Source organism: Puma concolor, chromosome E2 (genome assembly GCF_028749965.1).
Source record: "Puma concolor isolate L17-30 chromosome E2, mPumCon1.1.hap2, whole genome shotgun sequence".
Classification (NCBI taxonomy): domain Eukaryota; kingdom Metazoa; phylum Chordata; class Mammalia; order Carnivora; family Felidae; genus Puma; species Puma concolor.
The window spans coordinates 6,752,949-6,770,138 of NC_141681.1; the positions used below are offsets into that span (position 1 = coordinate 6,752,949).

Sequence of the window (17,190 nt, forward strand, 5' to 3'; positions counted from 1 at the left end):
GAGTTTCAGGAATGCTGAATGGCTTTATTCTACCAACCCTCTGAGGTGTTGGTTCCAATCTCTCAGGATGGCATACAAGGCCCTTTGACCACCTGACCCCAACCAGCCTCCCATGCATGAAGGACATGACAAGGCCCTGTTGTGTCCTAATTATTAATCCTTTTTACTCTCTCTGCAATGCCCCTTGTGTCAAGTAGGACTCTTTAGGTATGAGTGACAGAAAGCCAAAGTAATGGCATAAATTGGCTTAAGTTTTATATATATATATATATATATATATATATATATATATATATATACATACATATATACATACATATATATACATACATACATATATATTATATATAATATAATCTAATAATCTAATAATAAACTGATATAATCTTATAAGATTATAATATATATGATATATATAAGATATAATATAATCTAATCTTATATTATATATATATATATATAATGTATATACACATTGGCTTATATATATAATGTAGATATATATTGGCTCATGTAATTTAAAAGCTCAGGAATAACACTGACTACCAGCACTGACGTCCAGTATTCAGATGCCACTTGATCAGGACTTCAGCAAAGAGATCACTCTCTCTCTCTGTGTCTCACTCTCTCATACATTCTGCCCTACAGTCACATAACTGCTTGTGGTTTCTCCAATATTTACATTCCTCACTTCCAGTCCTAAAAGACAGAAAGCTTCCATGGGATATTAGAGGGATTTCCTATGTTCTAGAATTTATACATCTATGGCCATTCTCTACTGAGAGTGATTTTGCCCCCGATGGGATATTTTACCATGTCTGGAAACATCTTCGGTTGTCACAATTTAGGGGGCATGCTACTGAGGTCAGAGGTGTTGCTAACATCCTACAATGCACAGGACAGCCCCTACCACAAAGGACTGTCCGGCTCCAAAGGTCAATGGTGCTGAGGTAAGAAGCTCTTCTCTATGCCCTTTGCTCTTTGCTGTGTAAATTGATAGTGTTTATAGTTCTCCCTCTCTAGATGCAACAAAATTCTGTGTCTACTGCCCAGACCCACACAGGCCCAGGCCCAAGCCCACTTGTATTGGACCCAGAGTCTACACAGGGACACTGCACATGACTGTGTACAAGGTGCCTGGTTGAGGGGTGAGTGGGACTGTCCCGGATCTGATAGCCAACTGACCAGGCAGTGCCCACAAAACTGTATCCAATTAAATGACATCTTTTCCCAATTTTCATGGATTCCCAGTGGTGGCACAAGAGGAGGCCAGCCTCTTTCCTGCATCCCCAGCTAGGTTCATGTATTCACTTATCAAGATTTCTAGATAGTTCATGTTATTCTTTGAGGTCTTAAGAAGGACATAATAAGGTGCCTGCTACATTAGGAAGCAGACCCGATAAAAGGCACATGTGGTTTCTAGGTAACCCCCACCCCCGCTGAATCATTATTCCTTTGTCCCCCTCCTTCCAACAGACTCATCAGAAGTTCAGTCTTCTAAGAGGCAGCGCCTCTGGTTGCAGGGTGTGGGTCTCAACAAACACCACGGTGGTAGAAAGAGTCTGAGATGCCCCTCAAGGTCCTATCCCCTGGTATGCATACCCTGTATAACCTAGGACTGTGAATATGATAAGATATCACTGCCATAATTATTTATGTTATAAAGAGATTTTACAGATATAATTACATCCCAAACCAATTAACTATAAGACAGGGAGATTACCTGAGTGGGCCTGACCTAATCACAGGAGCCCTTTAAATCTGGGTCTAGGGGCGCCTGGGTGGCTCAGTCGGTTGAGCGTCCGACTTCGGCCCAGGTCATGATCTCGCGGTCTGTGGGTTTGAGCCCCGCATCGGGCTCTGTGCTGACAGCTCGGAGCCCGAAGCCTGTTTCGGATTCTGTGTCTCCTTCTCTCTCTGACCCTCCCCTGTTCATGTTTTGTCTCTGTCTCAAAAATAAATAAACATTAAAAAACATTTTTTTTTAAATAATAAATCTGGGTCTAAAGGTCAACAACAGAGGAGATCAACATTTCAAAGTACAAGAAGAGGGGTGCCTGGGTGGCTCAGGTGGTTAAGTGTCCAACTTTCGCTCATGTCATCATCTTGTGGTTCATGGGTTTAAGGCCCACGTCAGGCTGACAGCTCAGAGCCTGGACCCTGCTTCGAATTCTGTGTCTCCTTCTTTCTCTCTGCCCCTCCCCCAATTGTGCTCTGTCTTTCCCTCTCAAAAATAAATAAACATTAAAAAAATAAAATAAAATGAAATAAAATAAAATAAAATAAAATAAAATAAAATAAAATAAAATAAAGCACAAGAAGAATTTGACGTGCCATTGCTGACTTGAAGATGGAGGGGCCCATGGGTCTAGGAATGTGGGCCCAAGATGACAGTCAGCAACAAAATGGGAACCTCAACCCTGCAACCACAAGGAACTGAATTCTGCCAACAACAACAGTGATGCGACTGGAAGTGGATTCATCCCTAGAGCCTTCAGGTGAGAACTCAGTCCAGCGATCACCCTGACTTCAGCTAAGTGAGGCCCTGAGCAGAGAAGTTAGGCATGATGTACTGGACATCTAACCTACTGTGGGCTAACAAACGGGAATTGTTTAAGCTGCTAAACTTGTGGTCATTTGTTACACAGCCATAGAAAGCTAAGACATCCAACAGACCTCTAGTCACACCATACCTCAAGCCCTTTGCAAACCTCAAAACACTGGCTTTCTACTTGTTTCCACTTTCTTTCCACACCGCTGTCAAGTGTGGATGATTTACCTGAGCTTGCAAGCTCAGTCGCACCTAAATAAATTTTTTCAGTATAAGACCAATGGAATTTACCTTAAACCGGTTTCTTTTAACACTCCATTAACACTCAAGGTTGTGCCTGACCTTGAACACCCAGTAATGCTCATTTTAAGAGCTTAAAGCATATTATTTCTGAAACAAAATGCAAACATAATATTTTTTTAAAAAGCAGTCACCCTGATGCCGAGCTTCACTCAAGAGCTGCAAGATTTCATGGCAGGCCCTCTCGATTATTTAATATTCTCTTCGTCTCCACCGGAGGCTGTGAGGCTGAATAGAGATGATGTCTCGGGATTGTTAAACATAACTCCAAAATGCGTGCCTGAAACACATTCTGGTTGCTAGAAGATGTAAGATATAAGAGGCAGGGCTGGTCTGTGCTGATGTAACTCTTCCTACTGAATCCCCAAGCTTAGCCAGAGTAAGAATTTTAAAGTATTTGGGCCAAATGTTCATCTACTTGCAATTTGAGGCATATTTAAAAAGTTATCCACCGGGTCCCACTATAATTTCAAAGATATATTGGAAAGAAGTATTGGGACTTGTGAGAAAATTTTTTGATCATGAATTAAAATTTCATAACACCACTACAGCATTTTTGATGGTACTTTTGTCTGCTTATGAAGCATTTCCCTTGAGTTCAGCTGTTCCATTTGCATTTTTAATATTCAGTTGTTTCTAACTCATGCCCAGACTTTTTGACCATGTTTATATTAGAATCTAAAGAGTACCAGCAGTTCCCAATTGTTTGCTACAGAACGCTCTTGAATGTTGTTTTTAAGTAGATCATTGCATAAAAGTACTCTTTTTCCCTTGGACTCACTTTTGTAAAGGGATAAGGGTTCCTGACCAAAGATGAGCATCAGAAATTAACAAATAGCTTTAAAAGAAAAGATCAATGATAAACTCCTCTGCATAACTAAAAACAGACAAATAATACTTATAGAATGAACATAAATATACCAAATATACAGATTATTATTGCATCCACTGTAAACCAATATATTATTGGCTATTAGTTAACAATTGAGCTTGTTTCTTCAGATTTAGAAAGACTTGTAAAGAAAGTTGCAAACACTCTTATCTTGTTTTTAAAATCTCTCAGGAATTGTTGACCAAGTGCCAAATTACCCCCCTTGTGAGTTTCCTGGAACAAGGGATGGTGTTCAGAGTCCTATCAGTCATCACAAAACTATCCTCAACTTCAGAGTTTGTTTTTTTTAAATAAAGCGTTGGTCAGCTAATTCACATGAATGTGCCTGTGCGTGCAGGTGTGTTTGTGTGTGTGTGGGTACACGCACGCTCACACACATGGGAGAACCAGAAGTCTGCTTTCTCCTCTTCTGACTTCTCTCTACTCCTTCACACACACGCCATCCCACCAGCCCACCTCCTCACTCCTCTCTGTCCTGATGACACTATTACAAATCCTACATGGAGAAATGGGGACAGGTACAGAGGAGAGGGATGCAAGGTGATACTTACCCCGACGTGGGGATGGTTTGTGCAACTAAGGATGAAGAAACGGGCTGGTATTCGCTGATTCCATGAAGAAAACCATTTTTCCGTCAGTTGACTACAGTACTTTCTCTACCTGCTTCTTCCTTTGTATTAGAGAGAGACTCAATAAATAAATCAATATGGTGGGAAATGAGGTAGTCACACTAAATAAAACTGAATAAGCTAAACTATAAAGTTCAAAATTTGCAAGTGGGAACAGTATCTATCCATACTTCCTTTTCATCAATCTTGGAGGCTTTAACTTGGGAGTTCAACTCATGTCAGTGGAGGAGTGAGGGAACGTGTGATATAGAGTGTGATAGATATTGTAGTTTATTAGTGAGTTTGTTTTTCCTGCCCTAGATATTCCCCTCTTTTTCCCTTCTCCTCTGGCCACAGGGTGGGTGCCTGATATGAGCTTACCTACTGGAGTATCCTGTTTTACTGAACACAGTAACTGAGGGCATGTGATTCCAAAAAGGCCAGTGGCATTTCTTCACTGGAATTGACATACAGATGATGTAAGCGAGAAATTCCCTTTGTGTTAGTATGAATAGTCTAGGGCTATCAACAGCCATTGTCCCTAGCCACATGGAAAGAACTTGTCTGCTTATTGAGGAGAACCACAAAGTAGAGAGAACAGAAAGGGGATGGATGGATAACTAGATGGATAAATGAACAGAAGGATAAATAGGTGAGTTCTCCCCTACCTTCCTTTAAAGGAGACAGGGATGCCAATAATTGTATCCCCAAATAATCAGATACTCCACTCATAGACCATGGGCTTTAATCAAATTCATCAGCTACTTTGCCTTGCTTTCACAGTGCCAGCAACTTGAATTCTCAAAGTCCCATGGAGATCTTAGTGAGCCCCTGACCTTGGGTAAGGAAAGGACCTGACTAGTAGGTACCTATTGTCACCAGCCTTCAAACCCAGAGCCATCATACTGCATTCTTCCAGAATGTGAACTGGGTCACACACACTGCATGCTTCCAGGAGGTAAGTAGGATCTACTGGCATTGGATGACAGCCAAGGATAGCCAGCCCCACCCTGGGACCTATTCTTTGGAGCAACTCTTTCATCCTTCATCTCAGCCTTTGCCCAAGTGAATCCTTAGCTTCTCATCAGGTAGACTCCATAGTGGCCTTTCCCCGCCAGTGCTGAAATCATGTCCAGATTTTACAATGAACACAGCTTAGACCCAAGCTGGGATCCTGGCAACCTACGTTCATGTGATTTTTCTACCACCTGCCCCTCTGGCTTCTGCTGCCAGAATCTGGCAGACGATGTGCTTGCTGGGCCAATCACTGGGCTACAGAGGGATGACACAACAGCCTCGGCCCCTCAGAATTTATTAAGGATTTCTGAGCCCAAACAGAAGATGAAGGATGCTAAGTATTGTATCCTTATTCATGCAAATCAACAATAAAAATACCACTTATGATGCAATCAGGGAAGTAAACACTGGATATTTGATGCTAATAAGTAGATACTGTCATTTTTTTTTACATGTGATAATGGTATTGTGATTATGCTTTTTAAAAGAATTCTTGTCTTTTAGAAATACATACTGACATATATGTGGATGAAATGACATGATAGTTGAGATTTGCTTCAAAATAAATCAGTCATGGTGAGAGAACTGGAGAGAAGTGAATGGAGGTACAGAAAACACACTTCTGTTGAAGACTGTTGAAGGTGGGTGATGATTACATGGGGCTTCATTGCACTATTCTGTCATTTTCTGTCTGAACTTGAACATTTTCATAACAGAAAGTTAAAAAATAATTCCAGGCATCTCCAGAGGCTGTGGTTCTGCAGTCTCCTCACTGCAGGGAGGTGGTTATATCTACATTAGAATTTCCCGGGTGCAGGAAATTCAGTTGCACAGTAGAGACTGTTTTCACATGTCTAGTTCCCACCAAAAATATACAAGAAAGTCAAACTCTGTACACCATGTCAAGGTGAGTTAAAGAAAGTAATGTTCCATCAAGCCACAAAGATCTAGAAATATGTCTGCTTACACTCAAACTAAACAAAAATTTTAGTAACATCCTGGCTTAAGCCAAAACGCCTATCTCCACCTTCTGGAGGCAAAGACAAGGATGTGGTTTCAACTGGAGGCAGCCCCTTTGAATATATCCAATAACCACAGACAGCTTAAGAATTACTTATTTCCTTCTCAAGTGGTCAGTTTGGACCATGTCTCTATAATGGGGGCTTTCAATGCCAATAACTACTGCTCAAACATTACTACTTCAAGTATATCCATTATCATTGTATTGGGGTTCTCCAGAGAAATAGAACCAATACGATATACATAGATGTACATAAAAGAGATTAATAATACGAACTGGCTCACATGGTCATGGAGGCTGTGAGGTCCCACAATCTGCCATCTGCAAGCTGGATAACCAGGAAAATCCGTGGTGTAGTTAAGCCTGAGTCCAAAGGCCTGATCATTGGAGGGCCATGGTATAAGTCCCAGTCTGAGTTCAAATGTCCAAGAGTCGGGAGTGCCAATGTCCTAAGGCAGAAGAAGATAAATATCTCAGCTTCAGGAGAGAGAGTTAATTCAGCTTTTCTCCATCTTTTTGTTCTACTCAAGCCCTCAACTAACTGGATGATGCCCTTCCACATTTGTGAGGACAATCTTTATTACTTAGTCTACTGATTCAAATGCTAACCTCTTCCAGAAACACCCTCACAGATACACCCAGAAATAATGTTTTACCAGCTTTCTGGGCATCCCTTAGCTCAGTCAGGTTGACACATAAAAGTAGCCATCACAATCATATTAGAAAAAAGCAGTGGTTTCTTCCATGTGGTGTTCACAGACATGAGGTTGTGCCTGTTTTAAGCCTGTTCACTTATGGGTTTTTTTCTGCAGCAAAATAATTCACATGAATGGAGGACCCACTGTGCCTGATACAACATGTCCATCATTTATTTCTACCAAATCAGTGTATCATTGCTGCCCTCTCAGAAAAAAAAGGAGTCTCTGCATGCTTTTATACACAGGCAATAAAAGAGATCTTTGAAAACTGTGTTGAATAACTCCACAGTCTGCTGTGCATCACTTTTATTGACCGTGAGGAAGATGTTATCTGTGTGGCCTAAGTATCATCTGAATATGGCTGGACACAGAACTTTTCAAAAATATTTGACTTTATTCTCACTTGGACCCAGCAGCACTCAGCAAGGGAAGCAGACAGTGTGGTGAGCAGAATTCAGCCCTAGCGCTGAGGGAGGAGGTACCACCTGAGTATCTCCAGGTGTATCCATGGACATTGGCATCTCCTCCCCTGCCTCTAGTAGTCCCTGATGTGCCCAGCTCTGGTCAGCTGGGGGCCCTGATAACCCTCATCATAGCAATAGAGGCCCATATCCAACAAGGGGATGCAAGTTTCCTCCTGTGTCTCTAAGTCAGTGATTAGTTATGACAGGCCCATTGTACCATATGTTCCCCCAAGACATTTGCTTTGCCTTTGCTCCTTACAAAAACTCTACACCAGTGGGCCTCAGCCTTCAGTGTACATCAGAATCATCTGGAGGGCTCTTTGCATCACACGTTGCAGGATCCACCCCCTCAGAGCTTCTGATTCAGTAGAACTTGCATGTATAATGATTCACCAGGTGATTCTGACGCTGCTGATCTGAGGCTCACCCTATAAGAAGTACTGTTCTAGAGCTCTCCTGGAGTTGGCAGCCTCTTCCTGAATCCCAGTTTCCTTGGTTGAGGCCCTCCTCTTTCTTGGCCTAGACCTTGGCCTTCACCCTAGCTGGAAAAACTAGAAAGATCATGACACAGGGATTATCCTGATTCATCTTCAAGCCTCCTGCTGGTTCACTGTGAGACCCCTACTTAGACACCACGAGGATGGTCACCAACCATGAAGACTGAATTCTCCATACTTTCCAGGACACTGTGATTTGAGTTGTTGCTACTACCTCAGTGCGTGTCCTAGAATTGGGTTAAATTCCCTTAGTTCCTCTTCCACCCATCCACAAATGTCTTCATGCCCAGTGGCCCCAATGCTGAGATCCCAATCCTATGTAACCAAACCAACAGGATAGTGTTCCAACCCTCTGTTACGTCTCTCTACTGGAAGCCCAGATCTGAGGCTGCCAACTTGACCTGCACTGATGATTCATCTTTTATTGTTGATGATGATGATGTGCTCTTCCAGGGCATAGGAAAGCCTCAATTCAAGCCCAACTGTATAAATAATTATTTAGGAAGAATTTGGCCAAATGCCTTTACTTCTCTGAGCCTCAGGCTGGAATAAATCTATAGATGCCCAGCTTCCACCTGCAGGTAGATGTTCCAATTCACAGAGCTTGGAGGGGACCCAGGCTTTTCCATTTCCTCAGAGCTTCTTTGGTGATTCCAACGTGCAACCAGGGTTGTGAGCCACAGGTCCATACCCTGACTTCACAAATAAATGGACCAAGACTTGGAACAGTGGCATGTCGAAGTTCCACAAACAAATATTGGAATCCAGCACTACGATTCTGGCCTCCCAATTCCTAGTTCAGCGATCCATGCAGACATGGGAATAGATGCCACCTTCCCAGCCCTGGGCAGGCCCGAACCCAACCAGGGGCTGTCCAGCTTGAGTGTGCCACAGAATCGCCTGAGGGGTTTGAGGTTTATTAAAATGGAGATCTGGAATCTCACCTCAGTGACGTAGAGACTCCCATATAGAGAGCCTGGGATGGGGGATGGGGAGGACAAGGAAGGGAAGGTGACTAGAGTGTCCCCTAGCCATCAGCATCTGCCAAGCCTCTTCCAAACCTGAGTTAGTATCTTGGCACTGGACTGGCCCTCCGTTCTCTGGCTGTGATGCTCTGAGTAAACCTGAGAGCTGATCCTGACTTGGGCCGCAGATGTGAAGCCCTATATTGGCATCTTGTCCTAAGACCCTCACCTTTTCTCCCTCTCTTCAGCTTCCCCGGCTGAGGAGGTTGTGTGCCTCCCTTACAAAAGACCAAATTTTGCCACTGCTGAAATTTCAGAGGCCTTCCCTGCGCATACGAAAGCAACACAGTCTCTCCTCTCAGGGGCTGGAAAACTGGACTCATTATACACACTATTAGCCAGAAAGCCTTCAGGGGCTATTAGAGAGAAACAAAAGTCCCCCCAGTGACTTCCATAGATGGTCTGAAATGTTTGTCATTGTCCTCAAACAATAGTTTGTCACAGGGACATATAATTCAGCAGAGTCTGAGCAGGTCCCTGGCTCCTCACTGGTTTATTTATGTCATTTATTGGGAGCTTTTAAAGAATTGTTTTTCCCAGGCAGCCAAATGCACTGATGGAAGCACATTGTCAGCCTTCAAAAACCAGAATCACATCGTTGTCTAGTAAATATGTTCCTGCTCTTTAACAGAGTTTTTAAAATTGTACTGCATTGAGGAAAGAAAAATGGCATGTGTGTGAGTAGGATCAAAACCCCCCGTGCTTGGGGGACGGTCAGCTGGGTGCTAGTATCTATCTTTCAACAAAATGCAGCAATTTATTTGTGGAAATCCCATTATAGCTAATAGGAGTTAAAAACCATTAAAAAAGATAAGGATGTCTAGCCATTTCAAGATTATCTTGTGAAATGTGCCCTGCTAAAAAAGGAATGAATTTTGCAAAGAACATCACAAATCTAGTCATACCAATTCAACTCACATAAAACAATTAAAACTAAATAAATCTGATACCAGTGCTAAATGCTTTTTTACATCTATCTTTAACTACATCAAGCTTAGAAATTCTCACTACTAGGAAAACATAGGCTGCACACTTAGGCATCAAAGGCTATTCTCAGGCAACTCCCTTTAAGCAAGATAATTAGACAAAATTTTAAATTAACATGAAGGAAGACAGTATTATAATTCACAGAATTGGAATTTTCAAACATAAAGAACTTTCAAACTGGAGTAAATCATACCCTTGAACCTGTTGTGCTCAACGTGTTTAGTAGCATCTTGGATAAAGATGGAAAGAAAGCTTTTCCAATTTACAGGAGAAACAAAACTCAGGAAAGAAGTGATCCAATAGAGAATAAAATAAAGATGATTCACATTGATTTTGACAGCCCTGAAGAAATTGTACCCTTTACTAAAGTAATTCTATTCTATGCCTAGAAATTGATTCCAGGAAAATAATCCTAAGAATGTTGGAAGAGGAAAGAAAAAAGAAAAAGAAAAATTAATGTACAAAGATGTTCTACACAGTCTTATTTATAATATGAGAAACATGAGTAGCAGGCTAATACTGGATGAATGCATCCATAGATTATGAAACATAATGTTACAGTATTTATGAAAAGTTTATAATAACAAAAAGAAGTGCTTGTTTTATTTTTGAGATTAAAAAAATCAGGATATTAAATACAGATTAAAAGTTTTTAAAAAAAGATAACAGATAGGGAAAAATAGTAGAAACATACCAGCATGGTAGCAGTTCATTCTTTCTTTCAATGTTGCAATTCTCACTCAACAGTCACTCTTTCCACCGTCTAACATTTATTAAAACACCAACCTGGGCCAGTACCTGGGGGTGACTTTTATTTTCTTTTACTTCATACTTGTCTATGATTTATAGTTTGTACATAAGGCTGTGATTTCCTCCAGAGGACTCAATTATAAGAGGATTCTCACTGAGCTTATGAAATTATACACACTCTCCTCTTTCTTTTATTTTTAAAAAAATTTTAGGGGCGCCTGGGTGGCGCAGTCGGTTAAGCGTCTGACTTCAGCCAGGTCACGATCTCGCGGTCCGTGAGTTCGAGCCCCGCGTCGGGCTCTGGGCTGATGGCTCGGAGCCTGGAGCCTGTTTCCGATTCTGTGTCTCCCTCTCTCTCTGCCCCTCCCCCGTTCATGCTCTGTCTCTCTCTGTCCCAAAAATAAATTAAAAAAAAAAAAACGTTGAGAAAAAAAAAAAATTTATATATTTATTTTGATAGAGGCAAGGAGGAGCAGAGAGAGGAAAGACAGAGAATCCCAAGCAGGTTCCGCGCTGTCAGCACGGAGCCCAACATGGGGCTCAATCGCAGGAACCATGAGATCATGACCTGAGCCAAAATGGAGAGAGTTGGGAGGCTTAACCAAATGAGCCACCCAGGCGCCCCTCACCTCTTTCTTTTAACATTCAAATCCCATCTCTGTTATAGGCTCCCCAGGTCACCTGGACCATCTGCTCTTTTGCTTCTCAGGCCCTGAGAGATGCTATTTACCACCCGATTGTAGGAGTTGCGTGCCTCAAAGAGGAAGTCTACTAACTGCTACGGACTGTCTCAGCTTGTTCCACTCCTCTGAATCCCCTCCCCCAACAAACAATAAGATAGTCTCTCTAAACCAATCCTCTATATCAGGTTTCAGTACCATCCTTGATAATGACCATATGGGTTAACACATACTATAAAGAAAGGTGTTTATCACACACCTGCCAAAATGTTCAACACCCTCCAGACAATCTAAATCAGGGCTTTATGGGTTACAAGTACCTGAAACTTTCTCTGGGCCCCAGGGACTTGGCACATGCTAGTCTCTGTTTGCAGAACACTCTTCTCCCAGATGTCCACCTGGCTTGCTCATTTTTACTTCCTGTCTTTGCCCTAATTTCCCTTTCTCAGGAAGGCTCGTATAACCACACTATTTTAAAACTCTTGACCACTCCAATACCAGCCCTCCCTGTCCCTTTCTCTGATTTTATTTTCTACATCACATTTATCTTTTCTTGTTTACCATGTGTTGTACTTGTGTTGTCCATTGTTTCTTACTCTCCCACCTCCCACCAGTAACCCCTGTAATGCAAAGTTCCAGGAAGTCAGAGATATTTTTGTCTTTATTTTCTGCACCTGTAACGTCAGCCATGAGAACAGTGTCTGGCACATTATAGGCACTCAATATTTACAGAATGAGTGATGAGTAAATGATGCAATCTTGAGGAAAACTGTCAGTCATAGCCAATAATTTCTTCAACACTTCTCATCTACAGAGAATATTTGATACGTTATTTCATCAGGTGCTCTCAGATGAGTGACTCATTTTACAGATGGAAAAACTGAAGCCCAGAGAAGTGAAACAACTTATCCATGCTCATTTAAGTAATTTATTTGTTTGCTATGGCTACCATAACGAAGTACCACAGGGCATCAACAACAGAAACTTACTTTCTCACAGTTCTGGAGCCTAGAAGTTCAAGATCAAGATGTTGGTGGAGTTGGTTCTTTCTGAGGGCTGTGGGGGCAGGATCTCTTCCAGGCTTCTCTCCTTGGATTACGGATGGCCTTCTTCCCCCTACGTCTTCACATAATCTTCCTTCCATGCATGTCTGGGTCCCAGTCTCCTCTTTTCATTAGGACACCAGTCAGATTGGATGAGAGCCCCCCATATGACCCCATTTTACCTTAATTACATCTTTAAAGGCCCTATCTCCAAATACAGTCATGTTCTGAGATATTGGGGATCTTCAAAATATGCATGTTCCCATAACAGGTAGCAAGTAGGTGGCAGTGGCAGAATTTGAACATGAATCTCTTGACTACAACCCACTCCCTTCCAACATCACTGCTACCTACCCTGGGATAGCCGCTGACCTACAGACATGACAATCACCTCCCTATGTGGCCCATCCACACATCCACTGTGCCTGAGCCAGACAGCTTGATTTCCGACTTCCTAGGAAAGCATGTGACCCAATTTCTCTCCAGCCTTGAATCTTGCTAATCCAATTCCTCCAGTGCTTCAGATTCCATTGTGAGTCACATGGGGACCATCCTCTGTGCTGTGTCATATACACAGAGCATCCTTCTTCCAAATGGCTCCCAAGGCAATGCACAGACACTGCAGAAACCCACAGCCCAAATGATCCCACAGGAGTCCCAGATGCCACTCGGGAAGGGCCAGTGAGAATTTGCCAGAGTTACAGCCTGAGATGACCAAAGCTGTACCTGCCACCAGACCATTTCATCACCCTGCCTCCCCAAGGTCATTATGTTTCCTCTCCTAAATCTATGATAAATAAACGCCTTTTTTTTTTTTGCACTTCCTCTTTAGGGACATTTATCTAGCTCTCCCATAGCGTTTATTTGGTCCTGAGCATTAGACAGTCTCCCCATCTATCAGACACTATCATCTAAGGCCCAGACCAGGCCTAGGCAATGACCATCTTCTGTTTCACTACCACTCAGCTCAGATCCAATGTCGCTATTAAGAAAGCCCAATTACTGGCCCACAAAGCAGTCTCTTTCCACCATCTAAATTTACAATCAACTCAGACTGACCAGGCAAATTGATAAGAACAATTGGTTAGTGATTGATCATGAAGAAAGCTTTAAAGAAAAATCTATATGGTGGGAACAATAAAGCTTTGGGCCACGGAAGACACACTTCTGATGGGAATATTCATAAAAAGAAGAAAGACCCCCATTAGTCTTATTAATACTGAGAGCTCCTGCCAAGTCTCAGGCACTGGCTGAGCACCTGAGTTCCAAAATGGACAAGGCATGGCTGAGCCCCTCTAGAAGTCCACCATATCATAGATGTGACAGGAACACCTCATTACAGTTCAAGATGGTTCAAAACAGGAGGCTCACCATGAGATACAGCCAAGGTAAACCATGAGAGAATGACCCACACCCCTCACTCGGGGGAATCAGACAGTTGACCTGGAAGCAGATGCAGTCAGATGGAGAAGGAGGCTGGGACAACCACCAGAAAACAGAGCTCAGGCTGAGCTGGCTCATGATTCCCTGTGTCGTGCAGTCCCTCCACTGACCTCCAACCACCTGTTTACAGCACTTGGCCAGAGTGGGCTGCCACATACGTGATCCTGTCCTGGGCAGCAAGTTTGCACTCCCCCGTTTCCCTAAACACCCACTTCACACTCACACACATACACACTCGCACACTCATACTCTCACACATTCATTCATGAGTGTGTGTGAACATACACACACACACACACACACACACACACACACACACACGCACTTTCATTTTTCCCTTCAACCTCACATTCGGTTTCAAACTGAGGTAGGTTCAAATTATGGAAAGAGCCTAAATGTCCATCAACTGATGAATGGATAAAGAAATTGTGGTTTATTTCTTTTTTTTTTTTTAATTTTTTTTTTCTCAACGTTTTTTATTTATTTTTGGGACAGAGAGAGACAGAGCATGAACGGGGGAGGGGCAGAGAGAGAGGGAGACACAGAATCGGAAACAGGCTCCAGGCTCTGAGCCATCAGCCCAGAGCCCGATGCGGGGCTCGAACTCATGGACCGCGAGATCGTGACGTGAGCTGGAGTTGGACGCTTAACCGACTGCGCCACCCAGGCGCCCCAAGAAATTGTGGTTTATATACACAATGGAGTACTACATGGCAATGAGAAAGAATGAAATATGGCCTTTTGTAGCAACGTGGATGAAACTGGAGAGTGTTATGCTAAGTGAAATAAGTCATACAGAGAAAGACAGATACCATATGTTTTCACTCTTATGTGGATCCTAAGAAACTTAACAGAAGACCATGAGAGAGGGGAAGGGGAAAAAAAGGTACAGAGAGGGAAGGAGGCAAACCATAAGAGACTCTTAAAAACTGAGAATAAACTGAGGGTTGATGGGGGGTGGGAGGGAGGGGAAAGTGGGTGATGGGCATTGAGGAGGGCACATGTTGGGATGAGCACTGGGTGTTGTATGGAAACCAATTTGACAATAAATTTCATATTAAAAAAAAAAAAACTGAGGTAGGCTCCAAAGATAGCAGGGATGTCGAAAGGGGTCTGACATAAGGTGCTACATGCCCCCAAGACATCCTCAAGGGAACTCTGACTTTTGCCAGGACTCATTCTATACCAACTTCAGCCTGTCCTCCACACAGATAAGGGAAACACCCTGTGAGATGTGAGCCACATTGGGCCTCCTTCCAAGTCCAAACTCTCCAATGGCTCTTTACCTCACTTGGGACCCTCAGTGGCCCACGCGGTCTTTCACACCTGCCCTGTTACCTTGCTTGCCTGCCCTCCCACTCTGCTCCCCATCCCACTGGGATTCAGGCCTCTTGGCTCCTTCCTCAACACCTCACCTCACTGGCCATCCCCCTTGCTCGTCCCACAGCTGGGTACTGCCCTTCCCAGGTAGCCTACCCCCTTCGCTCAAATGTCATCTTTCCAATGTGGCCTTTACTGGTCATCTTGTTGAAAACTGTTCCACTGACACTCCCATAGGCCTCATCTCCCAGTCCTGTTTGGCTTTAAGTCCACAGTGCTTATGCCATCTAATGTAGAGTACACTGTTTTCACTCACTTTGTTTTTGTCTCCATTTGCTCAGGGAAAAGGCAAGCTCCAAGGAGCAGGGAGTGTTATCAATTTGGGCCACAGCTATTTCCTCTGAACATAAGGGAGTGCTGGGACCAAGGATGGGCTCCACAAACAAACAACCAGCAGGAGACGGACTCATTTGTCTACCGGCCCTCCAGGAGAGAGGACAGTCATCTTTACACTCAGAGGTTCCAGACAAGCACCTGGGAAAAACCAGAGCAAATGATGGGAAGGGGCACTGCCTGCAAGGCTCTGCACCCCCACCCCCACTGCATCCTGGGCAGCTCCATCTCCAAACTTTCACGTAAGATTATACACCTGAAACCGATACTACACTGTATGTTAACTAACTGGAACTTAAATAAAAACTTAAAAAAAGAAAAAAGATTGCTTTTAAAGAAAGATTTCCAGTGCTTTCCTTTTTTTTTTTTTTTTTGAGAGACAGAGCACAAGTTGAGGAGGGGCAGAGAGAGAAGGAGACACAGAATCTGAAGCAGGCTCCAGGCTCTGAGCTGGCAGCACAGAGCCCGACGTGGGGCTCAAACTCACAAACCGTGAGATCATGACCTGAGCCAAAGTCGGACGCTTAACTGACTCACCACCCAGGCGCCCCATCCAGTGCTTTAGACAGAAGTTTGAAAAACACTGGGGAAACATCACAGAGACAAAAAGAAATGGACAAAAAGAAATCCAGCTCTGCTGCTTATAACAGTGAGATATTGGCCAAGTAACATGTTTTCAGAGCTTCAGTTTCTGTACGTGAGAAATGAGGATGATGCATACCTCCAGGTGTGGTATTGACAATATTTAACAAACGGTGAAGCACAGGCAGCAGCCAATCAGAGAGCACCAGTGTCAACATTTCAGGAGACAGGATGGCTGTGCCTGGCATAGGCAGAGGGTTGTTAAAGCATAGGTTCCCAAGTCAATCTCCGGGTCTTCCCAGGAAATTTGAGGGCTCTTGGTGGTCCCTCCTAGAGACTTGGGAGTGTGGGAAAAGGACAAGGCTAATTCAGGGTGAGCAATAAAAACCCAAATCTTTTTGCAGCCACATTTGGAGAACAGACCTAGAATGCCCCAGGAATGAAAATCCAAAACAAAAGGTCTGACCCATCTTCTTCCTAAAAGCCCTTGCCAGGGATTAAACAGCACACCCCGAAGCCACAGACAAGTCATAATACGCCCATATTTTATCTGGGTCATATTATGTGCAGCATAATTAATGTTTAAAAAGCATTTCTGTAATAAAATGTCTCTGGAATAACCGGCATGAATCACAAGGAAGCTGTGGCCGTGTTTAATTTGATTGCAGAAGAGATTTCTAGTTAGTGGAGCATTGCCGCCAATGGCCCCTTACTGGACACAGCTAAACACAGCCAAGTGATTACATTTCCAATCAGAGGCAGAGTCTGGGACCAACAAGTCCCCTGTGAGAGCGTTTCCTGGCCAAGAAAGCCCTTTGTTCCCTGTCTTGTTCTGGGAGTGTGCTTTCTCCAATGTCTCCCGATTACTGGGCCATTTACCCGCATCTCCAAGGAAGATCTTCGCGTGACTCTGATGAAA

General features: G+C 43.2%; 1 long non-coding RNA gene across 1 annotated transcript in view; it reads right to left on the reverse strand.

The window, feature by feature from the left end:
- Positions 1-565: 565 nt before the first annotated feature.
- Positions 566-17,190, reverse strand: part of LOC147573337 (uncharacterized) — a 202,410-nt gene continuing 185,785 nt past the window's right edge. Inside the window, exons 4-5 of the long non-coding RNA XR_015244637.1 lie at positions 6,674-6,838; positions 566-4,413 (exon numbers count right to left, since the gene is read on the reverse strand). This is a non-coding gene — a long non-coding RNA (uncharacterized LOC147573337). The remainder of the gene's footprint in view (positions 4,414-6,673; positions 6,839-17,190) is intronic.